The sequence below is a fragment of the Salvelinus fontinalis genome, chromosome 14 (assembly GCF_029448725.1).
Source record: "Salvelinus fontinalis isolate EN_2023a chromosome 14, ASM2944872v1, whole genome shotgun sequence".
In the NCBI taxonomy this organism is placed as follows: domain Eukaryota; kingdom Metazoa; phylum Chordata; class Actinopteri; order Salmoniformes; family Salmonidae; genus Salvelinus; species Salvelinus fontinalis.
This window is the reverse complement of record NC_074678.1, coordinates 8,444,750-8,469,749: the sequence shown is the minus strand read 5'-3', so window position 1 is coordinate 8,469,749 and position 25,000 is coordinate 8,444,750. Positions and strand designations below refer to the sequence as shown.

General features: G+C 46.5%; 1 protein-coding gene across 8 annotated transcripts in view; it reads left to right on the top strand.

The window, feature by feature from the left end:
* LOC129869457 (tumor protein 63-like) overlaps positions 1-25,000 on the top strand; it is a 272,771-nt gene that overhangs the window by 211,140 nt on the left and 36,631 nt on the right. The window lies entirely within an intron of this gene.

The window sequence follows — 25,000 nt, the reverse complement described above, 5'->3', positions numbered from 1 at the left end:
AAGTCAGATATCTGAGATGTGGTTGATTGATGTGTTCTATCATGGGAACCCTCCAAGGTTAATTTATGAGTCAGCTGGATCCTCCAGTGAGGTCTGGGGGTCATGTGAAAACATCATATTCACCTGGATTAAAGGTTGAATCTGTAGAAAAAGTGTAGAAGTTGTATCAAGCCAATCAGTGCTCCAGGCTGTTTTGTAATGCACAATACATCAAACGCTCTCCGTTGCACAACTCTGTCTGGTGGGGGGGAAAGTCGGTCTACCTCATCTCATGACACACGATGAGAACCTCAGCCATGACAGTTGGTACAAACTCAACTTTTTAGGTCTATTCCAGGTGTTTACTCCTCTAGAATAACAACTTCCCACAGCCTGGACTCCTAGTGTTTTCCTCAGAGCCATGACAGTTCAGTTGTAACAGGAAGAGATCATTGTGTATCTTTTAATAAATTAACAACCCTATCTCAAGGCACATTATCATGTCTGGATACTCCAGAATGACAGTGGTACATTATCATGTCTGGATTCTCCAGAATGACAGTGGTACATTATCATGTCTGGATACTCCAGAATGACAGTGGTACATTATCATGTCTGGATCCTCCAGAATGACAGTGGTACATTATCATGTCTGGATCCTCCAGAATGACAGTGGTACATTATCATGTCTGGATCCTCCAGAATGCCAGTGGTACATTATCATGTCTGGATTCTCCAGAATGACAGTGGTACATTATCATGTCTGGATCCTCCAGAATGACAGTGGTACATTATCATGTCTGGATCCTCCAGAATGACAGTGGTACATTATCATGTCTGGATACTCCAGAATGACAGTGGTACATTATCATGTCTGGATCCTCCAGAATGACAGTGGTACATTATCATGTCTGGATCCTCCAGAATGCCAGTGGTACATTATCATGTCTGGATTCTCCAGAATGACAGTGGTACATTATCATGTCTGGATCCTCCAGAATGACAGTGGTACATTATCATGTCTGGATCCTCCAGAATGACAGTGGTACATTATCATGTCTGGATCCTCCAGAATGACAGTGGTACATTATCATGTCTGGATCCTCCAGAATGACAGTGGTACATTATCATGTCTGGATCCTCCAGAATGACAGTGGTACATTATCATGTCTGGATCCTCCAAAATGCCAGTGGTACATTATCATGTCTGGATTCTCCAGAATGACAGTGGTACATTATCATGTCTGGATCCTCCAGAATGACAGTGGTACATTATCATGTCTGGATCCTCCAGAATGACAGTGGTACATTATCATGTCTGGATACTCCAGAATGACAGTGGTACATTATCATGTCTGGATCCTCCAGAATGACAGTGGTACATTATCATGCCTGGATACTCCAGAATGACAGTGGTACATTATCATGCCTGGATACTCCAGAATGACAGTGGTACATTATCATGCCTGGATACTCCAGAATGACAGTGGTACATTATCATGTCTGGATCCTCCAGAATGACAGTGGTACATTATCATGTCTGGATACTCCAGAATGACAGTGGTACATTATCATGTCTGGATCCTCCAGAATGACAGTGGTACATTATCATGTCTGGATCCTCCAGAATGACAGTGGTACATTATCATGTCTGGATCCTCCAGAATGACAGTGGTACATTATCATGTCTGGATCCTCCAGAATGACAGTGGTACATTATCATGTCTGGATCCTCCAGAATGACAGTGGTATCTTATCATGTCTGGATACTCCAGAATGACAGTGGTACATTATCATGTCTGGATCCTCCAGAATGACAGTGGTACATTATCATGTCTGGATCCTCCAGAATGACAGTGGTACATTATCATGTCTGGATCCTCCAGAATGACAGTGGTACATTATCATGTCTGGATACTCCAGAATGACAGTGGTACATTATCATGTCTGGATCCTCCAGAATGACAGTGGTATCTTATCATGTCTGGATACTCCAGAATGACAGTGGTACATTATCATGTCTGGATCCTCCAGAATGACAGTGGTATCTTATCATGTCTGGATCCTCCAGAATGACAGTGGTACATTATCATGTCTGGATCCTCCAGAATGACAGTGGTACATTATCATGTCTGGATACTCCAGAATGACAGTGGTACATTATCATGTCTGGATCCTCCAGAATGACAGTGGTACATTATCACGTCTGGATCCTCCAGAATGACAGTGGTACATTATCATGTCTGGATCCTCCAGAATGACAGTGGTACATTATCATGTCTGGATCCTCCAGAATGACAGTGGTACATTATCATGTCTGGATACTCCAGAATGACAGTGGTACATTATCATGTCTGGATCCTCCAGAATGACAGTGGTACATTATCACGTCTGGATCCTCCAGAATGACAGTGGTACATTATCATGTCTGGATCCTCCAGAATGACAGTGGTACATTATCATGTCTGGATCCTCCAGAATGACAGTGGTACATTATCATGTCTGGATCCTCCAGAATGACAGTGGTACATTATCATGTCTGGATCCTCCAGAATGACAGTGGTATCTTATCATGTCTGGATCCTCCAGAATGACAGTGGTACATTATCATGTCTGGATACTCCAGAATGACAGTGGTACATTATCATGTCTGGATCCTCCAGAATGACAGTGGTACATTATCATGTCTGGATACTCCAGAATGACAGTGGTACATTATCATGTCTGGATCCTCCAGAATGACAGTGGTACATTATCACGTCTGGATCCTCCAGAATGACAGTGGTACATTATCATGTCTGGATCCTCCAGAATGACAGTGGTACATTATCATGTCTGGATCCTCCAGAATGACAGTGGTACATTATCATGTCTGGATCCTCCAGAATGACAGTGGTACATTATCATGTCTGGATCCTCCAGAATGACAGTGGTACATTATCATGTCTGGATCCTCCAGAATGACAGTGGTACATTATCATGTCTGGATCCTCCAGAATGACAGTGGTACATTATCATGTCTGGATCCTCCAGAATGCCAGTGGTACATTATCATGTCTGGATCCTCCAGAATGACAGTGGTACATTATCATGTCTGGATCCTCCAGAATGACAGTGGTACATTATCATGTCTGGATACTCCAGAATGACAGTGGTACATTATCACGTCTGGATCCTCCAGAATGCCAGTGGTACATTATCATGTCTGGATCCTCCAGAATGACAGTGGTACATTATCATGTCTGGATACTCCAGAATGACAGTGGTACATTATCATGTCTGGATCCTCCAGAATGACAGTGGTACATTATCATGTCTGGATCCTCCAGAATGACAGTGGTACATTATCATGTCTGGATACTCCAGAATGCCAGTGGTACATTATCATGTCTGGATCCTCCAGAATGCCAGTGGTACATTATCATGTCTGGATACTCCAGAATGACAGTGGTACATTATCATGTCTGGATACTCCAGAATGCCAGTGGTACATTATCATGTCAGTCTATAGGACTCTTCCCACCTCCTTTTGATCTCTTCTGACTCACAGCTGATTCGGAGAGGATTTCAGAGTGGTATTATTCACAGGGAAAGAAAGGGTAACTTCTTCCCAGGTCTGTCTGTCTGTCTGTCTGTCTGTCTGTCTGTCTGTGCGTGCGTGCGTGCGTGCGTGCGTGCAGCTTGATGTCACCACTCACCGTGTACTGAGGTCTCAGCAGCAGACTGACAGAACCAGCTCTTCTAGCTCTGCTCTGCCTGGCTGCCCTGCCTGGCAGCTCTGCTCTACTCTACTCTGCCTGGCAGCTCTGCTCTACTCTACTCTGCCTGGCAGCTCTGCCCTGCCTGGCAGCTCTACTCTGCCTGGCAGCTCTGCTCTACTCTACTCTACCGGGCAGCTCTACTCTACCTGGCAGGTCTACTCTACCTGGCAGCTCTGCTCTGTCTGGCAGTTCTGCTCTACCTGGCAGCTCTGCTCTACCTGGCAGCTCTACTCTACCGGGCAGCTCTGCTCTACCTGGCAGCTCTGCTCTGCCTGGCAGCTCTGCTCTGCCTGGCAGCTCTGCTCTGCCTGGCAGCTCTACTCTACCGGGCAGCTCTGCTCTACCTGGCAGCTCTGCTCTGCCTGGCAGCTCTGCTCTGCCTGGCAGCTCTGCTCTGCCTGGCAGCTCTACTCTGCCTGGCAGCTCTGCTCTACCTGGCAGCTCTGCTCTGCCTGGCAGCTCTGCTCTGCCTGGCAGCTCTGCTCTGCCTGGCAGCTCTACTCTACCGGGCAGCTCTGCTCTACCTGGCAGCTCTGCTCTGCCTGGCAGCTCTGCTCTGCCTGGCAGCTCTACTCTGCCTGGCAGCTCTGCTCTACCTGGCAGCTCTGCTCTACCTGGCAGCTCTGCTCTACCTGGCAGCTCTGCTCTGCCTGGCAGCTCTGCTCTGCCTGGCAGCTCTACTCTGCCTGGCAGCTCTGCTCTACCTGGCAGCTCTGCTCTACCTGGCAGCTCTGCTCTACCTGGCAGCTCTGCTCTGCCTGGCAGCTCTGCTCTACCTGGCAGCTCTGCTCTGCCTGGCAGCTCTACTCTGCCTGACAGGTCTACTCTGCAGTGTTCCATCATCCGTTCTGACTCCATGACCATCTGTACTGACTCCATGGCCATCTGTACTGACTCCATGACCATCTGTACTGACTCCATGGCCATCTGTACTGACTCCATGACCATCAGTACTGACTCCATGACCATCTGTACTGACTCCATGACCATCTGTACTGACTCCATGGCCATCTGTACTGACTCCATGGCCATCTGTTCTGACTCCATGACCATCTGTACTGACTCCATGGCCATCTGTTCTGACTCCGTGACCATCTGTACTGACTCCATGGCCATCTGTTCTGACTCCATGACCATCAGTACTGACTCCATGACCATCCGTTCTGACTCCATGACCATCTGTACTGACTCCGTGACCATCTGTACTGACTCCATGGCCATCTGCTCTGACTCCATGACCATCTGCTCTGACTCCATGACCATCTGTACTGACTCCATGACCATCTGTACTGACTCCGTGACCATCTGTACTGACTCCATGACCATCTGTACTGACTCCATGACCATCTGTACTGACTCCGTGACCATCTGTACTGACTCCATGGCCATCTGCTCTGACTCCATGACCATCTGCTCTGACTCCATGACCATCTGTACTGACTCCGTGACCATCTGTACTGACTCCATGGCCATCTGTACTGACTCCATGGCCATCTGTTCTGACTCCATGACCATCTGTACTGACTCCATGGCCATCTGTTCTGACTCCATGACCATCTGTACTGACTCCATGGCCATCTGTTCTGACTCCATGACCATCAGTACTGACTCCATGACCATCCGTTCTGACTCCATGACCATCTGTACTGACTCCGTGACCATCTGTACTGACTCCATGGCCATCTGCTCTGACTCCATGACCATCTGCTCTGACTCCATGACCATCTGTACTGACTCCATGACCATCTGTACTGACTCCGTGACCATCTGTACTGACTCCATGACCATCTGTACTGACTCCATGACCATCTGTACTGACTCCGTGACCATCTGTACTGACTCCATGGCCATCTGCTCTGACTCCATGACCATCTGCTCTGACTCCATGACCATCTGTACTGACTCCGTGACCATCTGTACTGACTCCATGGCCATCTGCTCTGACTCCATGACCATCTGCTCTGACTCCATGGCCATCTGTTCTGACTCCATGACCATCAGTACTGACTCCATGACCATCCGTTCTGACTCCATGACCATCTGTACTGACTCCGTGACCATCTGTACTGACTCCATGGCCATCTGCTCTGACTCCATGACCATCTGCTCTGACTCCATGACCATCTGTACTGACTCCATGACCATCTGTACTGACTCCGTGACCATCTGTACTGACTCCATGACCATCTGTACTGACTCCATGACCATCTGTACTGACTCCGTGACCATCTGTACTGACTCCATGGCCATCTGCTCTGACTCCATGACCATCTGCTCTGACTCCATGACCATCTGTACTGACTCCGTGACCATCTGCTCTGACTCCATGGCCATCTGCTCTGACTCCGTGACCATCTGTTCTGACTCCATGGCCATCTTTACTTACTCCAATGCCGTGTCATGCCTTGTACCATTGTGTAAAACCAAAAGCAAAGAGCACCCCACCTAGCGGTCACAATAGTTAGCTACCTATCTAAGCTGCTCCATATCTCACCTGTGGATGAATGGATTTAATCGTTTTACATATAGGCTCTTTTACATCAAGTGTTGGGATCTCTTGTGAAATCATAATATTCATGGGAAACTATGTGGCTGAACCAGTCTCACGTGGTCCTATTCAACTGTAGTACAGGAATTGATTTTGGACCATTATGGTCCAGGTAAGCCATCAATCTCCAGATTTGGCAGACGGGAGAGGAAGGAGTGTTATAGAACCTGAGGTATCGTTGCCTAAATATGAACCAACGGTAGATAGGTCATGTCTCAGAGTAAACAGGCGGGATTCTGGCAGTAATCAAGGGGCCATCTCAGCCAGCTCATTGGCTACGACGACTGTGGGATAGTGACACTTACTAAATTCCCACACTTCCTGTCTCTCTCATCTTCACAGCGCAGAAAACAAAAGTGTCTGTCTGATGTGCAGTTGGTTGTCTGATGGGAAGAGTAAGAGGGTGGGAATTGTGGAGGCACGCCCCAAACCTTGTTCTAGACTCTGGATCAGGCACCGTGTCTTCATAAACCCACTAAGGGCTCTATTTTAACAAACATAACCAATGGTAAATCTAATTTGGTAAATCTTAGGGCTGGCGGCAGTGCTCTATGTCCAGGGGTGTGTTAAGACAAACTTTTGCTATTTTCACAGCAGGAATTATGGGCTCAGTAGCTGGAAGTGGAGCGAAAAGGGCTGTTTGATGAATAAAACAAGTTGAAAGTGTGTCATGGCTTGACCCCCCCCCTCATTGGCCAATCAGAACGTGCTCCATGGCTAAAATATGTGGCTGCATCAAGTTGTGTATTTACGGTCTTTTATGTACTGCATTGGGCATCTACTCCAACTTGAATGTTAGTTCGTTAAATAGCCTACAGAACCAAAATAATCAAAATGTAGGCCTAGCCCATCGTTACCGCTAAGACTTGCATCGTTACCGCTAAGACTTGCTTTTCGTTGGTCTTAAATCTTCCACTATGCGCTGCATGAAATCACTTTTGCACTTTGTTTTTTTAAGGACACACCTCAAATATTTCCACCCCTCCCACTTCAGTGCGAGCGAGCTATTAGACAGGTGAATCGCTGAACCGCATTGGATGGAAAATGGCAGATCGCCAGTTTTTTTACATGCTGATATTGCAAACTGAAGTGAGTTTGGCATTTGCACTGCCGTAGCGCCAGACGAAAATAAAGATCCTCAGAGTAATATTGGTGTAGCTGATGGTATGGTCTGAGCTCATCACGAGGAAGTTTAAGCAATATTTAACGCTTAGGCTACCTTACATACACAACAGTTATGGATTTAAACTGGTAACCAAGGGTTTACAGCACGTCTTTTATCGTACAAACACTACGTCAGCATTAAAGCATTCCACTGCACTCAATAATTAGTAGACAAAACCCTCCATGCTGTCGTTTTGTAGTGGTATCACTATGTCCTCTGTAGAAATAGTCATTTATTCATTACCACTAGTGGGCTAATGGTTGGTTGAAGACATACCAAAATATCTGACCGATAGAGCTGACCCGAAAGGGCATTGTCTCTATAATGACCGGGCCAGTCTGATGAAGATGTGGTGATAGTAGTATGGGTCTCAGTCTGAGGGCTCTATACAGCTTCCCCTTTAAGCTCCTGGAAGCTACACAGAATGGCTAGACTAGCTCAGTCACTGGCCTGATGGCCTTATGGCACAGGGCCACTGTAGGCGTCACCACTCCAGCTTTAGTCTGCACACAGAGCTGCTAATGCTCCCTTTTTGATGGGCTGGCTGTGTGTCTCTGTGGGATCTTACAATGGGGACGTAGTGCACACTGTGTTCTGTCTCTGTGGGGTCATGGAACCCAAAAGGGTTCTAAAAGGGTTTTTACCTGGAACCAAAAAGGGTTCTTCAAAGGGTTCTCCTATGGGGACAGCTGAAGAACCATTTTTAACATCCTAGATAGCACCTTTTCTTCTATGAATGTAGGCTAGTTGCTGGGCTAGCTAGTAGCCACTCTAAATGAGTGTAGGCTAGTAGCTGGGCTAGCTAGTAGCCACTCTAAATGAGTGTAGGCTAGTCGCTGGGCTAGCTAGTAGCCACTCTAAATGAGTGTAGGCTAGTAGCTGGGCTAGCTAGTAGCCACTCTAAATGAGTGTAGGCTAGTCGCTGGGCTAGCTAGTAGCCACTCTAAATGAGTGTAGGCTAGTAGCTGGGCTAGCTAGTAGCCACTCTAAATGAGTGTAGGCTAGTAGCTGGGCTAGCTAGTAGCCACTCTAAATGAGTGTAGGCTAGTCGCTGGGCTAGCTAGTAGCCACTCTAAATGAGTGTAGGCTAGTAGCTGGGCTAGCTAGTAGCCACTCTAAATGAGTGTAGGCTAGTAGCTGGGCTAGCTAGTAGCCACTCTAAATGAGTGTAGGCTAGTCGCTTGGCTAGCTAGTAGCCACTCTAAATGAGTGTAGGCTAGTAGCTGGGCTAGCTAGTAGCCACTCTAAATGAGTGTAGGCTAGTTGCTGGGCTAGCTAGTAGCCACTCTAAATGAGTGTATGCTAGTTGCTGGGCTAGCTAGGAGCCACTCTAAATGAGTGTAGGCTAGTAGCTGGGCTAGCTAGTAGTCACTCTAAATGAGTGTAGGCTAGTACCTGGGCTAGCTAGTAGCCACTCTAAATGAGTGTAGGCTAGTTGCTGGGCTAGCTAGTAGCCACTCTAAATGAGTGTAGGCTAGTAGCTGGGCTAGCTAGTAGCCACTCTAAATGAGTGTAGGCTAGTCGCTGGGATAGCTAGTAGCCACTCTAAATGAGTGTAGGCTAGTAGCTGGGCTAGCTAGTAGCCACTCTAAATGAGTGTAGGCTAGTTGCTGGGCTAGCTAGTAGCCACTCTAAATGAGTGTAGGCTAGTAGCTGGGCTAGCTAGTAGCCACTCTAAATGAGTGTAGGCTAGTAGCTGGGCTAGCTAGTAGCCACTCTAAATGAGTGTAGGCTAGTAGCTGGGCTAGCTAGTACCCACTCTAAATGAGTGTAGGCTAGTTGCTGGGCTAGCTAGTAGCCACTCTAAATGAGTGTAGGCTAGTAGCTGGGCTAGCTAGTAGCCACTCTAAATGAGTGTAGGCTAGTAGCTGGGATAGCTAGTAGCCACTCTAAATGAGTGTAGGCTAGTAGCTGGGCTAGCTAGTAGCCACTCTAAATGAGTGTAGGCTAGTTGCTGGGATAGCTAGTAGCCACTCTAAAATGTGCCGTTTTTTCACACAACACAATGCCACAGATGTCTCAAGTTTTGAGGGAGAGTGCAGTTGGCATGCTGACTGCAGGAATGTCCACCAGAGCTGTTGCCAGAGAATTGAATGTTAATTTTTCTACCATAAGCCCTCATCCAATGTCATTTTAGAGAATATGACAGTATGTCCAACCGGTCTTACAACCGCAGACCACGTATAACCACGCCAGTCCAGGACCTCCACATCCAGCTTCGTCACCTGCGGGATCGTCTGAGACCAGGTGACGTCGATAGACCAGTCTTTGAATAGTAGGGTTCCAAGTAGCTCTAGGTAGCTAGCAGGCCACGGTTATCAGAATGGGCCTTCAGTGGACGTCGCGCCTGAGGGGCCTGTTGGAATCCTCTGCCAGATTATGTCGTTATTCCAGACGTAGAGGATTGGTGGGGTTCCGTGCCCCGTACCGGCAGTAGAAGGGGTCCGGATAGAGGGGTTCCGTGCCCCGTACCGGGAGTAGAAGGAGTCTGGATAGAGGGGTTCAGTGCCCCGTACCGGGAGTAGAAGGGGTCCGGATAGAGGGTTTCAGTGCCCCGTACCGGGAGTAGAAGGAGTCTGGATATTGTAGCCCAGGAGTGGGCTTCGGTGGTAGCCCAGGAGCCCTAGCCGGGCTAGCTTCAGACTAAGTGGTACTTGGAGGAGCTAGCTTCATTTGCCTTACCTTGCTAACTTGGCCAATTAAGTAATGTCAGTTGAGTTGAATCAACAAATCACAGCACATATTGACGGGTAGACTTCCTTCTTTGCTCTTCGCAATGGTCGCCTGTTCACCCATTATGTCATAATGTCATTATGTCATAACCGTTCTATTCATCAGATTTCTAGGGCAGCACATGCAGTCAAGAGCGGAGGAGAGGAGAAATGTGCATTCTTTAAAAAAAAACGGGCACTAGCGTTAACCAACATTCCATGACCGTCACAGCCCTAGTTCAATGAGACAAGACAAATACCCTTTTCAGCAAAAGTCAATAGAGCTATTTGCTATTTGCTTTTATTTAGCTATGTTGTCTCTGCTGCCATATTAATGGGTTGTTACCATCACCAGTGAGGAATCATTGTTACTTAATGGTTCCCCACTATTGGGAGGTTGAACAGGGTGAGGTGGTGTTGAACAGGGTGAGCTGGTGTTTGTCTATTGGGAGGTTGAACAGGGTGAGCTGGTGTTTGTCTATTGGGAGGTTGAACAGGGTGAGCTGGTGTTTGTCTATTGGGAGGTTGAACAGGGTGAGCTGGTGTTTGTCTATTGGGAGGTTGAACAGGGTGAGGTAGTGTTTGTCTATTGGGAGGTTGAACAGGGTGAGGTGGTGTTGAACAGGGTGAGGTGGTGTTGAACAGGGTGAGGTGGTGTTGAACAGGGTGAGGTGGTGTTGAACAGGGTGAGGTGGTGTTGAACAGGGTGAGGTGGTGTTTGTCTATTGGGAGGTTGAACAGGGTGAGGTAGTGTTTGTCTTTTGGGAGGTTGAACAGGGTGAGGTGGTGTTGAACAGGGTGAGGTGGTGTTTGTCTTTTGGGAGGTTGAACAGGGTGAGGTGGTGTTTGTCTTTTGGGAGGTTGAACAGGGTGAGCTGGTGTTTGTCTTTTGGGAGGTTGAACAGGGTGAGGTGGTGTTGAACAGGGTGAGGTGGTGTTGAACAGGGTGAGGTGGTGTTGAACAGAGTGAGGTGGTGTTGAACAGGGTGAGGTGGTGTTGAACAGGGTGAGGTGGTTCCCCACTATTGGGAGGTTGAACAGGGTGAGGTGGTGTTGAACAGGGTGAGGTGGTGTTGAACAGGGTGAGGTGGTTCCCCACTATTGGGAGGTTGAACAGGGTGAGAAGGTGTTGAACAGGGTGAGGTGGTGTTTGTCTATTGGGAGGTTGAACAGGGTGAGGTGGTGTTGAACAGGGTGAGGTTGTGTTTGTCTATTGGGAGGTTGAACAGGGTGAGGTGGTGTTGAACAGGGTGAGGTTGTGTTTGTCTATTGGGAGGTTGAACAGGGTGAGGTGGTGTTGAACAGGGTGAGTTGGTGTTGAACAGGGTGAGGTGGTGTTGAACAGGGTGAGTTGGTGTTGAACAGGGTGAGGTGGTGTTTGTCTATTGGGAGGTTGAACAGGGTGAGGTAGTGTTTGTCTATTGGGAGGTTGAACAGAGTCGGGAGGCTGCCTTGTAGGCTCTTTCATAGGTAAGGTTCCTTGCAGGCATGTTAGCAGTCAGTGCATTTGTGTAGATATATGATCTAGAGTGGGTGCGTTGTATTCCTGGCAGGCTGATCCGATTCAATAGCAGCCTCAGAGTCCAGATGCTGCCCTGTAGGCAAGGAGCCTTACCTATGAAACAGCCTACAAGGCAGAATCCTGTGTAACGATGTGCGCTGAGAGTCGGGAAGCAAGTTCAGAGAGGGAATACATTACATAAATGAAACGAACGCGTAACACAAACATCGCACCGACATGGAACAGAAACAGATATAATGTCGACTGGGGAAGAAACAAAAGGGCATGACATATATAGGGAAGGAACCAAAGGGAGTGACATATATAGGGAACGAACCAAAGGGAGGGACATATATAGGGAAGGAACCAAAGGGAGGGACATATATAGGGAAGGAACCAAAGGGAGGGACATATATAGGGAAGGAACCAAAGGGAGTGACATATATAGGGAAGGAACCAAAGGGAGTGACATATATAGGGAAGGAACCAAAGGGGAGTGACATATATAGGGAAGGAACCAAAGGGGAGGGACATATATAGGGAACGAACCAAAGGGAGGGACATATATAGGGAAGGAACCAAAGGGGAGTGACATATATAGGGAACGAACCAAAGGGAGGGACATATATAGGGAAGGAACCAAAGGGAGGGACATATATAGGGAAGGAACCAAAGGGAGGGACATATATAGGGAAGGAACCAAAGGGAGTGACATATATAGGGAAGGAACCAAAGGGAGTGACATATATAGGGAAGGAACCAAAGGGGAGTGACATATATAGGGAAGGAACCAAAGGGGAGGGACATATATAGGGAACGAACCAAAGCGAGGGACATAAATAGGGAAGGAACCAAAGGGGAGTGACATATATAGGGAAGGAACCAAAGGGAGTGACATATATAGGGAAGGAACCAAAGGGAGTGACATATATAGGGAAGGAACCAAAGGGGAGTGACATATATAGGGAAGGAACCAAAGGGAGGGACATATATAGGGAAGGAACCAAAGGGAGTGACATATATAGGGAAGGAACCAAAGGGAGTGACATATATAGGGAAGGAACCAAAGGGAGTGACATATATAGGGAAGGTAATCAAGGAGGTGATGGAGTCCAGGTTGAGTGTCATTATGCGCAATTACGTGTTACGATGGTGACAGGTGATGCGCGTTACGCGTTACGATGGTGACAGGTGATGCGCGTTACGCGTTACGATGGTGACAGGTGATGCGCGTTACGCGTTACGATGGTGACAGGTGATGCGCGTTACGCGTTACGATGGTGACAGGTGATGCGCGTTACGCGTTACGATGGTGACAGGTGATGCGCGTTACGACGGTGACAGGTGATGCGCGTTACGACGGTGACAGGTGATGCGCGTTACGACGGTGACAGGTGATGCGCGTTACGACGGTGACAGGTGATGCGCGTTACGACGGTGACAGGTGATGCTCGTTACGCGTTACGATGGTGACAGGTGATGCGCGTTACGACGGTGACAGGTGATGCGCGTTACGACGGTGACAGGTGATGCGCGTTACGACGGTGACAGGTGATGCTCGTTACGCGTTACGATGGTGACAGGTGATGCGCGTTACGACGGTGACAGGTGATGCGCGTTACGACGGTGACAGGTGATGCTCGTTACGCGTTACGACGGTGACAGGTGATGCGCGTTACGACGGTGACAGGTGATGCTCGTTACGCGTTACGATGGTGACAGGTGATGCGCGTTACGACGGTGACAGGTGATGCGCGTTACGACGGTGACAGGTGATGCGCGTTACGACGGTGACAGGTGATGCGCGTTACGACGGTGACAGGTGATGCGCGTTACGACGGTGACAGGTGATGCGCGTTACGACGGTGACAGGTGATGCGCGTTACGATGGTGACAGGTGATGCGCGTTACGCGTTACGATGGTGACAGGTGATGCGCGTTACGACGGTGACAGGTGATGCGCGTTACGACGGTGACAGGTGATGCGCGTTACGACGGTGACAGGTGATGCGCGTTACGACGGTGACAGGTGATGCGCGTTACGACGGTGACAGGTGATGCTCGTTACGCGTTACGACGGTGACAGGTGATGCGCGTTACGACGGTGACAGGTGATGCGCGTTACGACGGTGACAGGTGATGCTCGTTACGCGTTACGACGGTGACAGGTGATGCGCGTTACGACGGTGACAGGTGTGCGCCCCGATGAGCATCCTGGTGACCTAGAGGCCGGAGAGAGAGCACAAGTCAAGTCCTGACATCCTCCGAGGCTGCTATTGAATCTGATTAGCTTGTTCCAGTGCAGTGATACAGAACAAAACAAAACACACAAATCCTCCAAAAAATATAAAAGTAAGAAATTAAGAGATATCAGAACGAGCATTTGTCAGAGTCTGGAATATAAATATATATATATGATGGTGTTTATAGACAGTATATAAATAGAACATTTGTCTACAGCAGTAGCTATATAGGTTGAGCCATGCCTAGAATACAGTATATACATATGAAGTGGGTAAAACAGTATTTAAACATTAAAGTGGCCAGTGTTCCATGACTATGTACAAAGGGCAGAAGTCTTTAAGGTGCAGGGTAGAGTACAGAGTGGTAGCCGGCTCGTAACAGTGACTAAGGTTCAGGGCAGGGTACTGGGCGGAGACTGGCTACTGGTGACTCTATGTAGCAGTCTGATGGCCTGGAGATAGAAGCTGTTTAACAGTCGCTTGGTCCCGGCTTTGATGCACCTGTACTGTCTCCCCGCCTTCTAAATGGTAGCGGGGGGGTGTATAGGTCAAGGCTCGGGTTTGATGCACCTGTACTGTCTCCCCGCCTTCTAAATGGTAGCGGGGGGGGGTGTATAGGTCAAGGCTCGGGTTTGATGCACCTGTACTGTCTCCCCGCCTTCTAAATGGTAGCGGGGGGGGGTGTATAGGTCAAGGCTCGGGTTTGATGCACCTGTACTGTCTCCCCGCCTTCTAAATGGTAGCGGGGGGGTGTATAGGTCAAGGCTCGGGTTTGCTGAGGTCTGTTGATCTTCTTGGCCTTCCTGTGACACCGGGTGCTGTAGATGTCCTGGTGGGCAGGCAGTGTGTCCCCCCCCCCCCCCCCCCCAGATATGCATTGGGCTGACCACACCACCCTCCTTGCTTGGAAGGAGCCTTTACCTATGAGAACAGCCTACAAGGCTGAATCCTGACTTCTCAGCCTCTCAGGATGAAATTAAACCTGATCATCCTGTCAGGAATGGAGCTCACCCACTGTAAAATTTAAATATTATTCACAAAACAGGAATTGTCCCTTTATAATTATACACGTATCAGTTATTCAAGCTATCAACCAGTATAGAGAACAAGCTAGCTTGCTAACAAGACTACCTGGCTAGCTAGCTCACAAGACTAGCCAAGTTAGCTGTGTTGGTCCTTGCATGCGATTGGCTGTGGTTTTAGGGGAGGCACGCAGCATGGGAGACAGGTTTGCCTGTCAGGCATCGTTTAGGGCTTAAATGCCCCACATTGAGATCAATGCAGACACTCCTGTCAGGCATCGTTTAGGGCTGAAATGCCCTACATTGAGATCAATGCAGCCACTCTTGTCAGGCATCGTTTAGGGCTGAAATGCCCCACATTGAGATCAATGCAGCCACACCTGTCAGGCATCGTTTAGGGCTTAAATGCCCCACATTGAGATCAATGCAGCCACTCCTGTCAGGCATCGTTTAGGGCTTAAATGCCCCCCATTGAGATCAATGCAGCCAATCCTTGATGAGGTGCTTATCGTGCATCTGAACAAATGAATGGCTAATGATGCGTAGTACTTTTGATTATCTCATTATCTGGACAAAACAACTTTGGTTATGTAGTGATCATGATGTAAATAAGTCATGATCTCGACATAAAGGAATTATAATTTGTTAATCATGTGTCCTCTCTGGACTTTCCGTAATTTCGTCGATCTGGATATCCCCCCTAAAAAAAAATGAAATTATTTAAAAAGCCCATCCCTAGTCTGTATAGAGCTGGGGGAGGATTACTGTAATGGCTTGAGGACATAGTCTCTACAGAGCTGGGGGAGGATTACTGTAATGGCTTGAGGACCTAGTCTCTACAGAGCTGGGGGAGGATTACTGTAATGGCTTGAGGACCTAGTCTCTACAGAGCTGGGGGAGGATTACTGTAATGGCTTGAGGACCTAGTGTCTACAGAGCTGGGGGAGGATTACTGTAATGGCTTGAGGACCTAGTCTCTACAGAGCTGGGGGTGAGGATTACTGTAATGGCTTGAGGACCTAGTCTCTACAGAGCTGGGGGAGGATTACTGTAATGGCTTGAGGACCTAGTCTCTACAGAGCTGGGGGAGGATTACTGTAATGGCTTGAGGACCTAGTCTCTACAGAGCTGGGGGAGGATTACTGTAATGGCTTGAGGACCTAGTCTCTACAGAGCTGGGGGTGGGGATTACTGATTGAGGACCTGGAGAAGGTCGTGTAAATACTCTGTGCATCTCTTGACGGTCGCCGTGTCTCGCATTGCACGGCAGGAATAATATGGAGTTCCGTACAGGAAGGAGGATGGTCCTCTCAGAGAAAAGTGTTCCAGTGAACAGTGTTAGGCAAGACACAACCTGCCCTGGGAATATCTACGGGGCCAGGCCCGTCCCACGCCTTAGAGACGTGTTTGTGTCAACGAGCCTGTCAAGACTCGCCCCTAAACGAACATCGACACAAACCCTAAAACAGGGAGAGGGAAATAAAACATATATATGAGGAATAGAAAATGAGAAAGATAACAGATTTCTCAATAATGTTGCGGTCTGGAAAAGCCCCGTCTCCAAACCGGTTCTTGTTATTATTAAATGTGTTTTCTTCACTGAACATTAGGAGATTACCCAGGCTATAATGGAACAGTAGTGACATTAGGAGATTACCCAGGCTATAATGGAACAGCAGTGACATTAGGAGATTACCCAGGCTATAATGGAACAGTAGTGACATTAGGAGATTACCCAGGCTATAATGGAACAGCAGTGACATTAGGAGATTACCCAGGCTATAATGGAACACTGCTATACAGCAGTAGTGGTATTAGGAGATTACCCAGGCTATAATTGAACAGTAGTGGCATTAGGAGATTACCCAGGCTATAATGGAACAGTAGTGACATTAGGAGATTACCCAGGCTATAATGGAAAACTGCTATACAGCAGTAGTGGTATTAGGAGATTACCCAGGCTATAATTGAACAGTAGTGGCATTAGGAGATTACCCAGGCTATAATGGAACAGTAGTGACATTAGGAGATTACCCAGGCTATAATGGAACAGTAGTGACATTAGGAGATTACCCAGGCTATAATTGAACAGTAGTGGCATTAGGAGATTACCCAGGCTATAATGGAACAGTAGTGACATTAGGAGATTACCCAGGCTATAATGGAACAGTAGTGACATTAGGAGATTACCCAGGCTATAATGGAACAGTAGTGGCATTAGGAGATTACCCAGGCTATAATGGAACAGTAGTGACATTAGGAGATTACCCAGGCTATAATGGAACAGTAGTGACATTAGGAGATTACCCAGGCTATAATGGAACAGCAGTGACATTAGGAGATTACCCAGGCTATAATGGAACAGCAGTGACATTAGGAGATTACCCAGGCTATAATGGAACACTGCTATACAGCAGTAGTGGCATTAGGAGGTTACCCAGGCTATAATGGAACAGCAGTGACATTAGGAGATTACCCAGGCTATAATGGAACAGTAGTGACATTAGGAGATTACCCAGGCTATAATGGAACAGTAGTGACATTAGGAGATTACCCAGGCTATAATGGAACAGTAGTGACATTAGGAGATTACCCAGGCTATAATGGAACAGTAGTGACATTAGGAGATTACCCAGGCTATAATGGAACAGTAGTGGCATTAGGAGATTACCCAGGCTATAATGGAACAGTAGTAACATTAGGAGATTACCCAGGCTATAATGGAACAGTAGTGACATTAGGAGATAAATGAGGAGAATGAGGAATATCAAACTACTTCAATAGGAGCCCATTACTCTGTCACTACATAATATGACTTGGTTTGCACAGCTTACAACACATCAAAGCCCCAGAAATGTGTATATACCTCTCTCTCTCTCTCTCTCACACACACACGCACACGCACACGCACACGCACACGCACACACACACACACACACACACACACACACACACACACACACACACACACACACACACACACACACACACACACACACACAACATGTCATTGTTGTAAAGATTGAACATCGAATAACAGACATATATGCAGCTCTTGTATTCGACTCGTATTTTTTATTTTATTTATTTTATTTCACCTTTATTTAACCAGGTAGGCTAGTTGAGAACAAGTTCTCATTTGCAACTGCGACCTGGCCAAGATAAAGCATAGCAGTGTGAACAGACAACAACACAGAGTTACACATGGAGTAAACAATAAACAAGTCAATAACATGGTAGAAAAAAGAGAATCTATATACAATGTGCGTATCTCAGACTTAACAACAAAGATGCTGGAAAAGTACATTGTGATGATACAAGAAAGATGCTGGAAAAGTACATTGTGACGATACAAGAAAGATGCTGGAAAAGTACATTGTGATGATACAAGAAAGATGCTGGAAAAGTACATTGTGATGATACAAGAAAGATGCTGGAAAAGTACATTGTGATGATACAAGAAAGATGCTGGAAAAGTACATTGTGATGATACAAGAAAGATGCTGGAAAAGTACATTGTGATGATACAAGAAAGATGCTGGAAAAGTACATTGTGATGATACAAGAAAGATGCTGGAAAAGTACATTGTGATGATACAAGAAAGATGCTGGAAAAGTACATTGTGATGATACAAGAAAGATGCTGGAAAAGTACATTGTGATGATACAAGAAAGATGCTGGAAAAGTACATTGTGACGATACAAGAAAGGCAAGAAAGAAAGCAAAAGAAAAAGCAGTGAACTTGTAACGTAGTGAAAGAGGAAACGGTTTGGCATCCCTCAGGGCGTCCGCATAAGAACCGGGGGAAAACCACCGTAATAAATCCTATCACATTTTATACTCAAGTCAGGTTTCTCAGCTTCACCGTCAATTAATCACTCAATCTTTCCACCTAGAGAGAGACGGGAAAATAAAACAGCATTCTGGAAACTGTAAAATATGTTTTATTGTTATTATATTGTTCAATGACAACCTTCCTATTTCAAATCAAATCAAATGTTATTGGTCACATACACATGGTTAGCAGATGTTAATGCGAGTGTAGCGAAATGCTTGTGCTTCTAGTTCCGACAATGCAGTAATAACCAACAAGTAATCTAACCTAACAATTCCACAACTACTACCTTATAAACACACAAGTGTAAAGGGATAAAGAATATGTACATAAAGATATATGAATGAGCGATGGCTGAACGGCATAGGCAAGATGCAGTAGATGGTATAGAGTACAGTATATACATATGAGATGGGTAATGTAGGGTATGTAAACATTATATTAAGTGGCGTGGTTTAAAGTGACTAGTGACACATTTATTACATCCAATTATTAATTATTAAAGTGGCTGGAGTTGAGTCAGTATGTTGGCAGCAGCCACTCAATGTTAGTGATGGCTGTTTAGCAATCTGAGTGCATATTTACTTGTCGGGAAAAGTTTCCTACAGTTTCAGTTTCATAAATGTGCTCTAGCAACCAATTGGCTAATCCCAAGAGTGACAGATGCTTATCCCCTGCCACCATCTCAGGTCAGGCTTGATAAACATGAAGTCACATGTCATTTTCCGTACCGCGTCAGGTGTCTCACACACACATATCTGGGACTCCGTCCGATTACTGCAGCATCATACGCCTGTACAATCACTATCGAGGCTTTGCTACACTGACCTTCTTAGTGCTCACTTTAAGCACCAGCTGTCAGAGCAGCTTACCCATCACTGCACCTGTACATAGCCCATCTGTAAATAGCCCATCCAACTACCTCACCCCCCCCCCCCCCCCCCCCCCATATTGTTATTTATCCTCTTGCTCTTTTTCACCCCAGTATCTCTACTTGCACATCCATCATCTGCACATCTATCACTCCAGTGTTTAATTGCTAAATTGTAATTATTTCCCCACTATGGCCTATTTATTGCCTTACCTCACTACTCTTCTACATTTGCACACACTGTATATAGACTTTTCTTTTGTGTTATTGACCGTACGTTTGTTTATGTGTAACTCTGTGTTGTTGTTTTTTGTCACAATGCTTTGCTTTATCTTGGCCAGGTCGCAGTTGTAAATGAGAACTTGTTCTCAACTGGCCTAACTGGTTAAATAAAGGTGAAATAAATAAAATAAATAAAAAGTAACAGCTGCCTTCCGGCCCCGCTTCCTACATTATCTTTGCAACACACCGAAATAAATCGCTAATGAGGATATTTGTTATCTCCCCTCTTTCTATCCCTGCTACCCTGACATGTTTTCTTCTTCAACAAGAGAGAACCAGGTGTTTTCCATCTCCTCTCCAGAGAGAACCAGGTGTTTTTCCATCTCCTCTCCAGAGAGAACCAGGTGTTTTTCCATCTCCTCTCCAGAGAGAACCAGGTGTTTTCCATCTCCTCTCCAGAGAGAACCAGGTGTTTTTCCATCTCCTCTCCAGAGAGAACCAGGTGTTTTTCCATCTGTTCTCCAGAGAGAGAGAAAAAGAATAGACTAACCCTCCTTTTAATTTCTGTACAATTGAGCAGGTTAGTGAGAAGCTGCCGAAGACATGATGCTACATGTCAGGTATGAAGAGGACAAGACTGGAGGCGCCAAGCCCTGCTTGTTTAAGGCCCAGCTCTGTCAGGACTTGATTTGGCGTGCGCCCGCAGCCACCGGGGCTGGGGAAGGAACGCTATGGCTGTGGGCCTGTCTCAACCTGTACCTGGGCAACTTTTAAGAGAGGAGAAAAGTCTTTTTGTGTGTTGAAGTAGTATCGCTGGGTTGAGAGACGGAGTACACTCACTGGCCAGTTTATTAGATACACCACCCCATTCACGAAGGTGTCACATGGTCGTGGCTTGCTATAGAAATTAGGGAGACAGTCATCGAGGCATTCAGTTACTGCTCGACTGAATGTTAGAATGGGCAAAACGAGTGACCAAAGCAACTTAGAGCGTGGTATGATCGCCGGTGCCATGACTCTTCTACCCCACTATAGAGGTATGACTCTGCTACCCCACTATAGAGGTATGACTCTGCTATCTACTATAGAGGTATGACTCTGCTACCCTACTATAGAGGTATGACTCTGCTACCCTACTATATAGGTATGACTGCTACCCTACTATAGAGGTATGACTCTGCTACCTTACTATAGAGGTATGACTCTGCTACCCTACTATAGAGGTATGACTCTGCTACCCCACTATAGAGGTATGACTCTTCTACCCTACTATAGAGGTATGACTCTGCTACCCTACTATAGAGGTATGACTCTGCTACCTTACTATAGAGGTATGACTCTGCTACCTTACTATAGAGGTATGACTCTGCTACCCTACTTTAGAGGTATAACTCTGCTACCCTACTATAGAGGTAGGACTCTGCTACCCTACTATAGAGGTATGACTCTGCTACCCTACTATAGAGGTATGATTCTGCTACCCTACTATAGAGGTATGACTCTGCTACCCTACTAGGGGGCTATGACTCTGCTACCCTACTATAGAGGTATGACTCTGCTACCCTACTATACAGGTATGACTCTGCTACCCTACTATAGAGGTATGACTGCTACCCTACTAGGGGGCTATGACTCTGCTACCCTACTATAGAGGTATGACTCTGCTACCCTACTATAGAGGTATGACTATGCTACCCTACTATAGAGGTATGACTCTGCTACCCTACTATAGAGGTATGACTCTGCTACCCTACTATAGAGGTAGGACTCTGCTACCCTACTATAGAGGTATGACTCTGCTACCCTACTATAGAGTTATGACTCTGCTACCCTACTATAGAGGTAGGACTCTGCTACCCTACTATAGAGGTATGACTCTGCTACCCTACTATAGAGGTATGCCTCTGCTACCCTACTATAGAGGTATAACTCTGCTACCCTACTATAGAGGTATGACTATGCTACCCTACTATAGAGGTATGACTCTGCTACCCTACTATAGAGGTATGACTCTGCTACCCTACTATAGAGGTAGGACTCTGCTACCCTACTATAGAGGTATGACTCTGCTACCCTACTATAGAGTTATGACTCTGCTACCCTACTATAGAGGTAGGACTCTGCTACCCTACTATAGAGGTATGACTCTGCTACCCTACTATAGAGGTATGACTCTGCTACCCTAGTAGGGGGCTAGGACTCTGCTACCCTACTATAGAGGTATGACTCTGCTACCCTACTATAGAGGTATGACTCTGCTACCCTAGTATACAGGTATGACTCTGCTACCCTAGTAGGGGGCTAGGACTCTGCTACCCTACTATAGAGGTATGACTCTGCTACCCTACTATAGAGGTATGACTCTGCTACCCTACTATAGAGGTATGACTCTGCTACCCTACTATAGAGGTATGACTCTGCTACCCTACTATAGAGGTATGACTCTGCTACCCTAGTAGGGGGCTAGGACTCTGCTACCCTACTATAGAGGTATGACTCTGCTACCCTAGTAGGGGGCTAGGACTCTGCTACCCTACTATAGAGGTATGACTCTGCTACCCTAGTAGGGGGCTAGGACTCTGCTACCCTACTATAGAGGTATGACTCTTCTACCCTACTATAGAGGTATGACTCTGCTACCCTACTATAGAGGTATGACTCTGCTACCCTACTATACAGGTATGACTGCTACCCTACTATAGAGGTATGACTGCTACCCTACTATAGAGGTATGACTGCTACCCTACTATAGAGGTATGACTCTGCTACCCTACTATAGAGGTATGACTCTGCTACCCTACTATAGAGGTATGACTGCTACCCTACTATAGAGGTATGACTCTGCTACCCTACTATAGAGGTATGACTGCTACCCTACTATACAGGTATGACTCTTCTACCCCACTATAGAGGTATGACTCTGCTACCCTACTATAGAGGTATAACTCTGCTACCCTACTATAGAGGTATGACTGCTACCCTACTATAGAGGTATGACTCTGCTACCCTACTATAGAGGTATGACTGCTACCCTACTATACAGGTATGACTCTTCTACCCCACTATAGAGGTATGACTCTGCTACCCTACTATAGAGGTATAACTCTGCTACCCTACTATAGAGGTATGACTCTGCTACCCTACTATAGAGGTATAACTCTGCTACCCTACTATAGAGGTATGACTCTGCTACCCCACTATAGAGGTATGACTCTGCTACCCTACTAGGGGGCTATGAGCTTGCTAACCTACTTTAAGGCGTAGTTGAGTGTTATGTTTAAATGATTGTCTGCATCCCATGTGCCCTGATCTGAAGTAGTGTGCTATATAGGGAATAGGGTGCCATAGGGCCCTGATCTGAAGTAGTGTGCTATATAGGGAATAGGGTGCCATAGGGCCCTGATCTGAAGTAGTGTGCTATATAGGGAATAGGGTGCCATAGGGCCCTGATCTGAAGTAGTGTGCTATATAGGGAATAGGGTGCCATAGGGCCCTGATCTGAAGTAGTGTGCTATATAGGGAATAGGGTGCCATAGGGCCCTGATCTGAAGTAGTGTGCTATATAGGGAATAGGGTGCCATAGGGCCCAGATCTGAAGTAGTGTGCTATATAGGGAATAGGGTGCCATAGGGCCCTGATCTGAAGTAGTGTGCTATATAGGGAATAGGGTGCCAGGGGGCTCTGGTCTAAAGTAGTGTGCTATATAGGGAATAGGGTGCCATTTGGGATGTAGGCATTGTGATTAAGTAGTGTTTTCGCTGTGTGTGTAATTTACATTGTGACCAGTGAATGGCTCATAATTACATAGTAACACATGAGAGAGGACCGCGCCCTGCCTGGGAGAGGAGAGAGCCACTTTAGCACATCAGTCAACTGTGTGTGTGTGTGTGTGTGTGTGTGTGTGTGTGTGTGTGTGTGTGTGTGTGTGTGTGTGTGTGTGTGTGTGTGTGTGTGTGTGTGTGTGTGTTAACCTTTCAGCAGCAGCTCCTACATAGTTGCTCAAAGTTTGTGGCTTGAGGGCTGGGATGGTTTATCTTCATCTCTCTGTGTGTGTGTGTGTGTGTGTGTGTGTGTGTGTGTGTGTGTGTGTGTGTGTGTGTGTGTGTGTGTGTGTGTGTGTGTGTGTGTGTGTGTGTGTGTGTGTGTGTGTGTGTGTGTGTGTGTGTGTGTGTGTGTGTGTGTGTGTCTCTCTACAGTCTGCAATGTCAGCAGTCTTAAACAACTATTGTCTTCTGCCTTGAACGTGGCAGATACTGAGAATACTTTATGTTTCATATCTTGTTGCCCTTAGCAAAACAAATGGTCAATTTGTCAATTATTCACAAGCACTGGATCTCCCCTTTACGGCCATTGATATCGATCTTTCTCTCTGATATCTATGTGACAGACAGGGGTGTACAGGGTGATCAGGTTGGGCTCTGGTTATTTATCAGGGTCTTCTAGATGTCCTAGTATGGAACACTTCCATCGTCATGTCTACATACATGTTCCCCCAGGCAACGGAATCTCTCCTCGTCAACATAACTGACATTCACATCAATATAAACTCAGCAAAATAAGAAACGTCCTCTCACTGTCAACTGATTTTCATTTATTTTCATGTGTAAATATTTGTATGAACATAACAAGATTCAACAACTGAGACATAAACTGAACAAGTTCCACAGACATGTGACTAACAGAAATGGAATAATGTGTCCCTGAACAAGGGGGGGGCGGGGGGGGGGTCAAAATCAAAAGTAACAGTTAGTATCTGGTGTGGCCACCAGCTGCATTAAGTACTGCAGTGCATCTCCTCCTCATGGACTGCACCAGATTTGCCAGTTCTTGCTGTGAGATGTTACTCCACTCTTCCACCAAGGCACCTGCCATTGACGAGCTTCTTCTGTTGGCACTCCAATATGTCCCATAAACCTTTTGTTCGATTAATTCCGTCGATATATATCCAAAATGTTCATTTATTTGGCGCATTTGATCCAGAAAAACACCGGTTCCAACTTGCACAACTTGACTACAAAATATCTCAAAAGTTACCTGTAAGCTTTGTCCAAACATTTCAACATTTTTGTAATACAACTTTAGGTATTTTTTAATGTAAATAATCGATCAAATTGAAGACGGGATGATGTGTGTTCAATACC